Source organism: Eleutherodactylus coqui, chromosome 5, assembly GCF_035609145.1.
Source record: "Eleutherodactylus coqui strain aEleCoq1 chromosome 5, aEleCoq1.hap1, whole genome shotgun sequence".
NCBI lineage: Eukaryota > Metazoa > Chordata > Amphibia > Anura > Eleutherodactylidae > Eleutherodactylus > Eleutherodactylus coqui.
Window position 1 is genome coordinate 246,549,396 of NC_089841.1, and position 10,318 is coordinate 246,559,713.

Here is a 10,318-nt window from a genome sequence, read left to right on the forward strand (position 1 = left end):
CATTTTCGCACGATGCGAGAGACTAAAAGCGCAGAATTATGAAACCAATGATTTTCAATGGTTTCCTACACATTTGCGATGTTGTGACAAAAAAAGCGGCGCCATGTCCTACCTTTCCGTGTTTTTTTTAAATCTCCCATGTTAACCGATGGAGCCTCCTTTTTATCGCATCGCAAAGCACAAACTTGCGATTTTCATGCGATGCATTTTTAGTATTAGAAAGAGCTATTGACTTTTGTGTAAAAAAAAAAAACGTGCGAGAAAATCGCAAGTGTCAGTGATGTTATTACAAGAAAAGGCAGCAGGTGATCAAAAATCCTGGGAAAGGAGTTGCGATTTTTTTCGCGACTTTCTAGTGGTGATATCGCGATCACCAGTGTGAAGGAGCGCTTAGGTCTAAGTTCACACGGGTGAGTGTGATATCAGGCCGTGAAACTCATCCCAATATCGCGTTTGCCAACGTGCATTTTTTGCGGCGATGCCAGGCATTTTTCATTCAAAGACGCTTCGCATTACTTCCGTGAAATTGTGACACCTCTTCCCATGCGAAATTTGAGGCATGGCGAAATCCAACACTCCGGATTATCTGTCTTCGGCAGCAGTCCGGCGGTCCACACACATGTCAGATTAGTGGTAGGTTGTGACAAAATTGTTGGGATCCACTAGCATTTCCGTAATGTAGGCGGGCACTACTGATGGAGGTTTAGGCTGGGCTCACACGGGGCGGATTCACCGCGGGCTGTCAGTGCGGAGCCTTCGCACGTAAAATCTACGGTATTCACAGTAGCCGCAAAACGGAGGAGATTCTGAAAATCTCGCCAACATGCTGCGGAAAAAGTCTGCACAAACCCGTGCAGAAAATGACATGAGGTGCGGAATTTAACTCCACAGCATGTCAATAGTATCGTTGTTTTTGCTGGCAGAACTAACCTCTTCTCAGTGAGGGGCGAATGCTGCACAAAAATGCGCAATAAAACCCGCGTCAAGATCCACACCAAATAGTGCGAGTTTTGAGGCACACTTTTTTTGCTGCAGCAGAATGTCCGCAGCAGAATCCACTCCATTTGGACTTGGCCTTAGGACTCCTCCAGAAGACCGTATGCACAATTGCGCACGTTTCCACGTATTTACGCCATGAGCGAGGTTTGATGAGGTAGATCTGTGCGTGTTTTGGTTCATTGTACTGCACTTTTTGCACACTCACATATGCATGCAACACATCTCCACCATAACTTCCTAATTAAGCTCAGATGTGTTCTTTTTTACACTGAATTGCGCGGCGTATTGCACATTGGCGCACCTCCCATAGACATTTTTGGGCACTTTTGTGCGCAAATAAGTGGGAAAATAAAGCAGGTCCTATTTTTTTCCGCTCGCACAAAACACGTTCATGGTAACACACCCATTGACATCAATGAGATCTAGTCTCTGCGAATTGTGCGCGCAAATACGGTCGCCTGAGGACGCCGTTATAGGATCTCATTTATCTGTGTATCTAACAAAGACAAAAGCACAAGGATCCCTGTAGGTGGCAGCATTGAGCTGCATTAACTCGCCGCGTCCCTAGATGTTGCTGTACTATTACCTTAGTCGCCATACTGCATTTGTCAGCAGCTGTGTAATCTAATAACGTTGTACAGCGAGACCTGCGTCACACGGGCGTCTTTGCGTGCGCAATACGCAGAAAATAGAAACCATTAAAAAAAAAAAAAAAATGCATCACGCTCTACTTTCCTGCGCAGGTAAAGATTACATTCTGAACTCATTACACTAATTGGCCATTTCAATGGATGAAAGCATTATTGCGTGTTTTTTGTGTGTGCGCACAACTCACATGCGCAAAAACTAAAGTTAAAAAATGCCAATGCACACGCAAAAAATGTAACAACCAGTCAGCAAAAATGCAGCGCAAATATGCAAATCTACTTTATCAACCTCCTTCATTGGGCAAATACATTGCTGTGAGGTGAGCGTATTTGCGCATATACTCGCGTAAAACACCTTTATGTGGACATTCCCTAAATTTTTCTTGTGAGCAAGAAAAAAAAACGCAAGAAGGTCCAATAGGTTTCTACTGCATTCATTCATAAATATGCAGTGAATATACACGTATCATGCACATTCACTGCGTTTTTTCGCCATCCCATTGAATTTGATAGCCTATTCCGGTCTGTAATATCGGCCAAAATAGATGCTGTGATTTTTTTTTCCACACGCATAAAACGCTCGAGTGAAAAACACGTCTGAGTATCCCGATGCAAATCAATGGGGATTGATACGTAAAAATACGCTGGTGTGGATGAGCCCTTATAAATGGCCCTTGAAGGCAACCACACTGCTGATGTGGCCCTCGGGAAAAAAGTTTGCCACATGTTTGCAATGGGAGAGGGCAGGATGGGGGAGGTAAGTTCTGCCCTGCCCCTCCCATTGCTGGCTGCAGGCAGGGGGCGGGAGCTTAGCTCCGCCTCCATCCCGCCCCTCCCCTTGCAAACAGCCGGAGGGGAGGTGGGAGGCAGAGAACCGGCGAGGGGAAGGGAAGGGGTAAGACAGCTCGGATGGTAGCATATATCGGTCGGCCGTGAAAACGGCGTCCAATATACGCTCCTGTGAATAAGCCCTTACTGTGCAAATAGGAGTGAACATTTTTGCGTAACGCTCGTGTAAAAGAGCACTTAAGATACGAATTAAAATGCCTAAAATTTCAGTTATTTTGCCCGCCCCTGCGTGTTTTTGTATGTGCAAATTGACTGCGCACACGCAAAAAAAGTGCACGCAAAATCCCACTTATTGCTGTACAAATACGCAGTGATTCCACAAGTTTCCTACACATTCCCAGCGCATCTGTCCGGCCCATTCACTCCAATGGCTTACTGCACACCACGTTGGACATGCATTCTTTCATTGAAATCAATGGGTTCCGTTTACTGACTATTTCATGCGCAAAAAATGGCATGCGTCATATGCGGCGCAAATACACCGGTGTGATCGAGCCCCAAGAGGGGAGACTTTTACTCTGCATACCATGACCTAGTATGCAGAAAAGGAAGTCCGGTAAGTAGAGGCCGGTGAAACTGTTAAACATGTTTTACTAGAAAGAAACCAGAGTCACCGATGAGCTCAGGAGAGCAGAAACCTGACCGCCACAGTGTGCCCCACAGCCGTCACACGCAGCACTCTCATGACATCAGATGCACTTTCAACTCTGAGAGCAGCTGTGCAAACTATCAGCATGAATCAGTAGCGGCGTACAGCTGCATTGTTTATTCACCCAGATATAGTCCTCCGAGGCAATAGAATGACACTTGAGTCACTATTAGGCCAGAATCACACAGCCGTCTTACAAGTTGTGCCTGAAAACCTCGCAGGGAATAGAACACGGATACCTGTGGAGGCGAAAATAGACGAAATGCAGCGCAATTTTTTTTTTTTAATTCACAATCAAAAAATTGCTTACATGCGTAGCCTCATGCGCTATTATTTATGCTGTGGATGACATTTATGTAAATCTCACCCACCTGGCTGCTATTATAATACGCTGTGTACTTTCTGCATGCAAATCGTGGTAGGAAATACACAGCTTTTCTCCGGGGAAATTTAAATTAGTTGTCAAGTTTTAGGTGTAAAGCTTAAAGGGGTTGTCCCGAGGCAGCAAGTGGGTCTATACACTTCTGCATGGCCATAATAATGCACTTTGTAATGTACATTGTGCATTAATTATGAGCCATACAGAAGTTATAAAAAGTTTTATACTTACCTGCTCCGTTGCTGGCGTCCTCGTCTCCATGGTGCCGACTAATTTTCGCCCTCCGATGGCCAAATTAGCCGCGCTTGCGCAGTCCGGGTCTTCTCCTCTTCTCTATGGGGCTCCGTGTAGCTCCGCCCCGTCACGTGCCGATTCCAGCCAATCAGGAGGCTGGAATCGGCAATGGACCGCACAGAAGCCCTGCGGTCCATGAAGACAGAGGATCCCGGCGGCCATCTTCAGCAGGTGAGTATGAAGACGCCGGACCGCCGGGATTCAGGTAAGCGCTGTGCGGGTGGTTTTTTTAACCCCTGCATCGGGGTTGTCTCGCGCCGAACGGGGGGGGGGGTTTAAAAAAAAACAAAACCCGTTTCGGCGCGGGACATCTCCTTTAAAGGGGTATTGTCATTGTAATTAAACTTTTTTGGGCTTATTCAAGGGATCCACATTTACCAAAACTTAAAGGTTTTTTTTATGAGAATAATGCACACAGTGATTCGGATATTTGTAACGTGTCCCTTCTCACTTGGTGGACTGGATGGGATGTTCGTAGGGTTCAGCACTGGTTGGCCTCTGTCTCTGTTCTGGTACTTCCAACTTGCCCATACCTGTAGTCTCAGGTATTTAGCTGTTCCTCCCTCCCTTGGGTATTCACATGCAGCGTCCTGTAGGGTAACCCCGGACAGATGACACACTCTGAAGAGCTGGGAGGGTAAGGTGTTGGCTTGTCAAGGCGGCACTTACCAGGCTCCCTCCTGGAGGGACACACGTAGGCAAGATCAGGGCAGGGCTGGGCCTCTTCCGGACACCTCTGGCATGGGGATGCCCAATAAACAGGGTAACAGATCTAGAGGAATTTGTCACGTGTAACGCCACCGTTCCAATACACCCCAGCATGACCATCGGTGGGGCAGATAAGTGAGCCACGGACAGTTTAAGTACCTCAGGTCCCTGGGAACGGTCAGGGCCTGGAAATAACTTGACTGAAAATTTCATTTTAGTAGTACAAGGCATAAATTCAAAGACTAGTGCAGGTAAAACAAGAGATTTCAGGTCAGGAAGGAAACTCAGGATGATACCGGTCCTGCAGTCCACAGTATCCTCCTGTGGAAGGGGAACACTCCAGAGGAGAATAGGGGTAGGAACACTCCACAGACTCTCAGTAAGACTAGTACCTCCACGGGCGATCCCAGGCTTAAGGACGCACGGGTGTGCAAAACAGACAGTTGCGCACCTCTGCACTAGGCCTGGACAGACTAAACTGGCTCTCTGTTCACTCTCTCATTGGTGCTCACTTACAATTTGAACTGCAGACACGCATTCCAGGGAAACCTCTCTTCGTCCTCCATCTTCAACACACAAGGGCTGAAGGTGTCCTCATGTCTCTGTGCTTTCTCTAGCAGCTCTAGAAGATGGAACTCAGATAGCACTCAAGATGGAACTCCTTTTCTGCTCTCAAGCACTCACATTTATACCTTCTCTCAGACCACATGACAGGAATTGTTACATTTACAGACAGAGAGTTTATGCGTTGCAGACATTAACCCATCACACGCTGCAGCTGTGCAATACACACAACAGAATGACAAGACAGTTTTCACAGTGCATCAAGACAAGGCTTTACATGTATGACATCATGGAGGGGCCAGGAAAGCATGTACTGGGCCACTAAACTCAGCCTGCACTCTACTTTATGTAGGCTTCTTACTGCCATTTCCACTAGAAACCTTCAATATCCAGATGCTGGTTTTCCGGTTATTCAGCAAACATCCTCCTCCGTATAAGCCAGAACAGTCTGCTTGAACTTCCTTCTTTTCCATTCATAATCTAATTCTGTTTTCCAGTAACGAGCTCTACTATGTTCACAATTAATTTTATGAAATGTGAGATAGATTGGTCCTAATCTAGTGAAGGCCAGAGCAGGGCTGAAAGCATAGGCGAGGGTCAGCATGATGTAGTCTGGAGAGAGGAGGAAAGAAATGGTTGGGTCACTAGGGATGGATTAGGAGGGAGTTGAAGGCAAACTAAGGTCCCTTAACACGGGATGACCGTCGGGTGCATAGGCGTCAACAGCCGTCCCAATGTCTGCAACCCAACTGCTCTGTTTATTTACAGACTGCAGTCCGTGATCCAGTGTTGAGCTCTGTTGTTGGCTGCAGCGCCCGTAAAAAGGTGTGGGCAGCATGTAAACGTGATGTCCGAGTGAAGACCCCGTGTGGGACACAGCAGGAGCGCGGAGAGGTGAGTAGATTATTTGTTATTTTACTGCATACTTTTAGTATAAAAATATAACTTGGACCACACCTTTAATAGTAGTCTCATAAAGGATCGTCTCAAGGAAGATAAAGGCTTTATATGAACTCCTTTGTAAGAGGTGTCTATGGAAGGATGCAGTCGCTGCTGTTCCATGAGTCACCCTATATTTGAGAAGTTCTCCTATATTAATGCTTCTAGGGGAGAATAGCTTGGTAAAATGGCATAGGAAGCATAATGAGGCCCGAGAGAAGTCTGTGGGTAGCCAGTATTTTGAACTATAGAATCCAAATCTTTAATTTTCTTTACTTTATTTTCTTGCACTGCACCTGACCTTCTTCACTCAAGATGTTTAATTAATTTGTGGTTTGCAAAATGTGATCACTTACTCTGTAGATACATTGATAGCTGAGTCATCGGGTGCCAGGAACTCCTTGTGTAGTTTTGACAGGCACCTCCCTGAACATTGTTTCCCTCTGAGAATAAACACCGGAGTTTGTCTGTTTTAGGTTCAGAGTAAGCTGCTGTTAGAAGATCATTTCACACGCACACACCTAAGGGCCATTTAACAGGGGCCAGTCATTCAGATTCTCCCATCCAGTGAGAATCTAATTGATTATCATTCAGTGTAAAGGCACGCCCCGACTGAACAACGAATGAGAATTTGTTTGCTTATCGCTCGTTGTTCCGTTTCTGCATGCATAAAAACTGATTCGGCCCGTGTAAACAGGCAGTCGTTCTTCTGTGAATGACTGCCTGTTTACTGTAAATGGAGGCAAGCCGGTCAATCCTCGTCCCGCTCCCCCTCCATTCACTGAGCGATGATCATTCCTGGGTAAAAGGTTAGGAATGATCATCGCTGAGAGAACTGTTGGGGGCTACGAAACTCGCATTTTTGAGAATATATGGCGCCTCGATTTTCGAGATTCAGCTATATTCAGCTGTTAAAGCCTGTACCTCTTATGAACATGTTGTTCATATTAGTTGTGACTGACCCATAGGCTGGGGTCACGCAGGATGGAAATCTCGCGGAATGGCTGCACCGAAAAAAGGCGAGATTTCTGCAGGATAAGCGCTGCTTCAAAACCCGCGGCCTTTAGATGCGGGTTTTGGAGCTGTTTCGCCGTCGGCATTCCGCTGCAGCTTTCTCTCCCCATAGAAAGGAGAGAGGCCACTGCAGGGAAAAAAAGAATTCACATGCTGCGGAATTGAAATCTCGTCCACTTTGCTGGCTAATCCTGGGTGGAAATTCCACGACAATTCCGCCCCGTGTGAACCCAAAGGGCCATTTTGGCAAATACACATTTTGCCATCCTTGCACCCCTCACCTGATTATCTCTCTTCTGGACATCTCCTATGTATAGTGCAGTCTCTGTCTGACACTTATCAGACACTATCTTGATATTAAAGGGGTTGTCCCGCGCCGAAACGGGTTTTTTTTTTTTTCAACCCCCCCCCCGGTCGGCGCGAGACAACCCCGATGCAGGGAGGTAAAGGAAGCTTACCGGAGCGCTTACCTTAATCCCCGCGCTCCGGTGACTTCAATACTTACCGCTGAAGATGGCCGCCTGGATCCTCTGTCTTCGTGGACCGCAGCTCTTCTGTGCGGTCCATTGCCGATTCCAGCCTCCTGATTGGCTGGAATCGGCACGTGACGGGGCGGAGCTACACGGAGCCTGCATTCTGCACGAGCGGCTCCATAGAAGATTGCAGAAGACCCGGACTGCGCAAGCGCGGCTAATTTGGCCATCGGAGGGCGAAAATTAGTCGGCACCATGGAGACGAGGACGCCAGCAACGGAGCAGGTAAGTATAAAACTTTTTATAACTTCTGTATGGCTCATAATTAATGCACAATGTACATTACAAAGTGCATTATTATGGCCATACAGAAGTGTATAGACCCACTTGCTGCCGCGGGACAACCCCTTTAAGATCAGTGACTGCTTTCGCTAGTAGAGAGACATAGGTAAAACTACTGGCTGACGTAGCGTACATTGACCTGTAGGAAGGAGATTGCCTGTGAATAGACGCTTCGTCACAGGAAGAAGAGGATCTGGCTGGCTGGAAGTGAGGTGACCTGGGGGGGACTGCAGGAGACAGGAGAAGATTGGGGAGGAGAAGATGCGGTAAGAAGACTGACGGAGGAGGAATAGGTAAGTATTGATTTTTTTTAAATTGATGACCGAACCCCTTTAAGGCGCAAACCTCCAAAAGACTTGTTTTGGTAAAAGAAGTTTTTATCGGATAAAATTATGAGCCAGCAAAAAAACTCATTTCGAGGTGAAGCCTCTTCCTCAGTTTGGCTGGGTTAAAGTTCCACCGTATCTGCAGGGATGCTTGTTTGTGCATGAGACTCAACAGACATAGGAACACCTTAGGGATCAGATTTAGTGTTTTAGGAAAACTGCGTTCAGGCACTAACCTCTGAGGCTGCCCAGAGGGACGAGGTATTCCTTTCCCTGTTGAGTTCCATGCACAGCCAAGCCTCCCTTCAGCTATAGTTGTGCTTTAACCCAGCCAAATTGAGGAAGAGGCTTTGTCTTGAAACAGGTTTTTTGCTGGTTCATAATTTTATCCAACAAAAAACTTATTTTACCTAAACAAGACTTTCAAGGATTGTGCCTTAATCCAGTAGTTTCACCTATGTCTCTCTACCAGTTTCACGCCTTGTCCATACAGGTACAACTCTGGTAGGCAGCACCTCCACATGGATCTCAGAATATAGACCCACACAAGACCTTGCATGAGCCTACATTTACAAAATCTAGTCTACATACATCAATATGGGATTGCTCCACCTTCTTTTTCACTTCTCTTTCACTATTTTGTGCTATCAATCCCATAATGCATCAGCACAACATCACATAACTAGTTACAGCCTCTACCATTTTGGCCTGTAGGGAAAACATTGCCATTAACTTCTGTATTTGGCTAAATAAACTATAGACCATAAATATATAGTCAGGAGGATGACTGTGATCTCCTCTATTGTAAACATGTGACAGGAGCCTTTGATTATCAGCAGTAACTGTGATAGCAGTGTCTGTGTCCCCCTCTAAAGAGCTTCTCTGATAGGGTCCATGTAATATCATCACACTGGAGTTATGCTGACTGAGAAACTGACTGGTTTGAGAACACATAAACCCAAGTAAATCTGAACTAGTCAGAATGAGATCACGTGATCACATGAGGAGAAAGAAATAACCAAGGTAACACTAGATGATTCATATACAGTATACTGGGTTGCTAGTTGCATAATGAATGAAAACAATCAATGTAGTGACCTTTTAAAGAATAATGACTGTCACTGATTTGAAACTGATACCTCAAAAGTCTTAAGGCGCTGGTTCACTAGCAGGGGTGGTGAGTAGGAAAAGTTGCCGCATTCTGTAGGCTGATGTTATAATTAGGAGAAGGTAAATACATTGAAGGAAAAATACAATGGAGTTAATTTTGAAGTCAATAGAGGGTGTCAATCAGATTTGCTTAGCCATGAGAATTATAGTTTTTGTGTACTTAGAAAAAAAGGACACTTTTAGGCTCTGTTCACATCATCTTTAAGCCTTTCCAATACTGGAGTACGCCTTTAAATTTAGAATTGGCAATAAGGCTACCGGGATCTGAGTTCTCTTACGTGTCCAAATTATTTAACGTTTGTCACTGGAGAACGCACAAGAGACATCAAATGTGGGAAGTCACCACTGTGCTCTTTCTAACGAGCCCAACCCATTAAGCTTTATTTATCAAGCAAAGCAGGACAAAAGAAAGTATAGTGCCAAGTCACAGTTGACCAACTCCCTAAGGCTTCCCTCACACAGGCGCTTGCAGTAAACACAGCGTTTTTCAACGCTGCGTTTACTGCGATTTTTAGCAGTGCTGGTGTGCATTTTACCAGCGTTGTGGCTATGTTTTCAGCACAGCTGATAATCCAGCCAAGGAAGCTGAAAAAAAATTAAATAAAATACTCACCTAGTAGGCACCGTCGGCCATCCCTGCAGACTTTCCAGGCGTCTGTGCCTGTAGAGTATAGCTTGCTGGTAACAGGGTTTCAAGACCACACCTGCAGTGAAAGATTGCTCTGATTGGCTGACCCATGAGCCATTCATGCATTGAATGGCTGTGATTGGTGCATTCAGCACTGGCTGTGATTCGCGCTGGATTAGCCAATCAGAGCAATCTCTTGCTTGAGACGGGGTCTTCAAACCCCGTCACAAGCAACAGATCTTCTGACAAGTGCCAGGAGCCCTGGAAAGCAGCGCCAGGGACCCGTATAACTTTTTTTTTGGGGGGGGGGGGGGTACTGCAGCTAGCCCTGTGTTTA

The 10,318-nt window shown here is 46.0% G+C and overlaps 1 protein-coding gene across 3 annotated transcripts in view; it reads right to left on the reverse strand.

Annotated features, from left to right (window-relative positions):
• Positions 1-5,164, reverse strand: part of SHOC1 (shortage in chiasmata 1) — a 123,431-nt gene extending 118,267 nt beyond the window's left edge. For all 3 annotated transcript variants that reach the window (XM_066602027.1, XM_066602028.1, XM_066602026.1), the window contains exon 1: positions 5,042-5,164. The gene's annotated coding sequence lies outside the window, so the exon portion shown is untranslated. The remainder of the gene's footprint in view (positions 1-5,041) is intronic.
• Between the last annotated feature and the right edge of the window lie 5,154 nt (positions 5,165-10,318).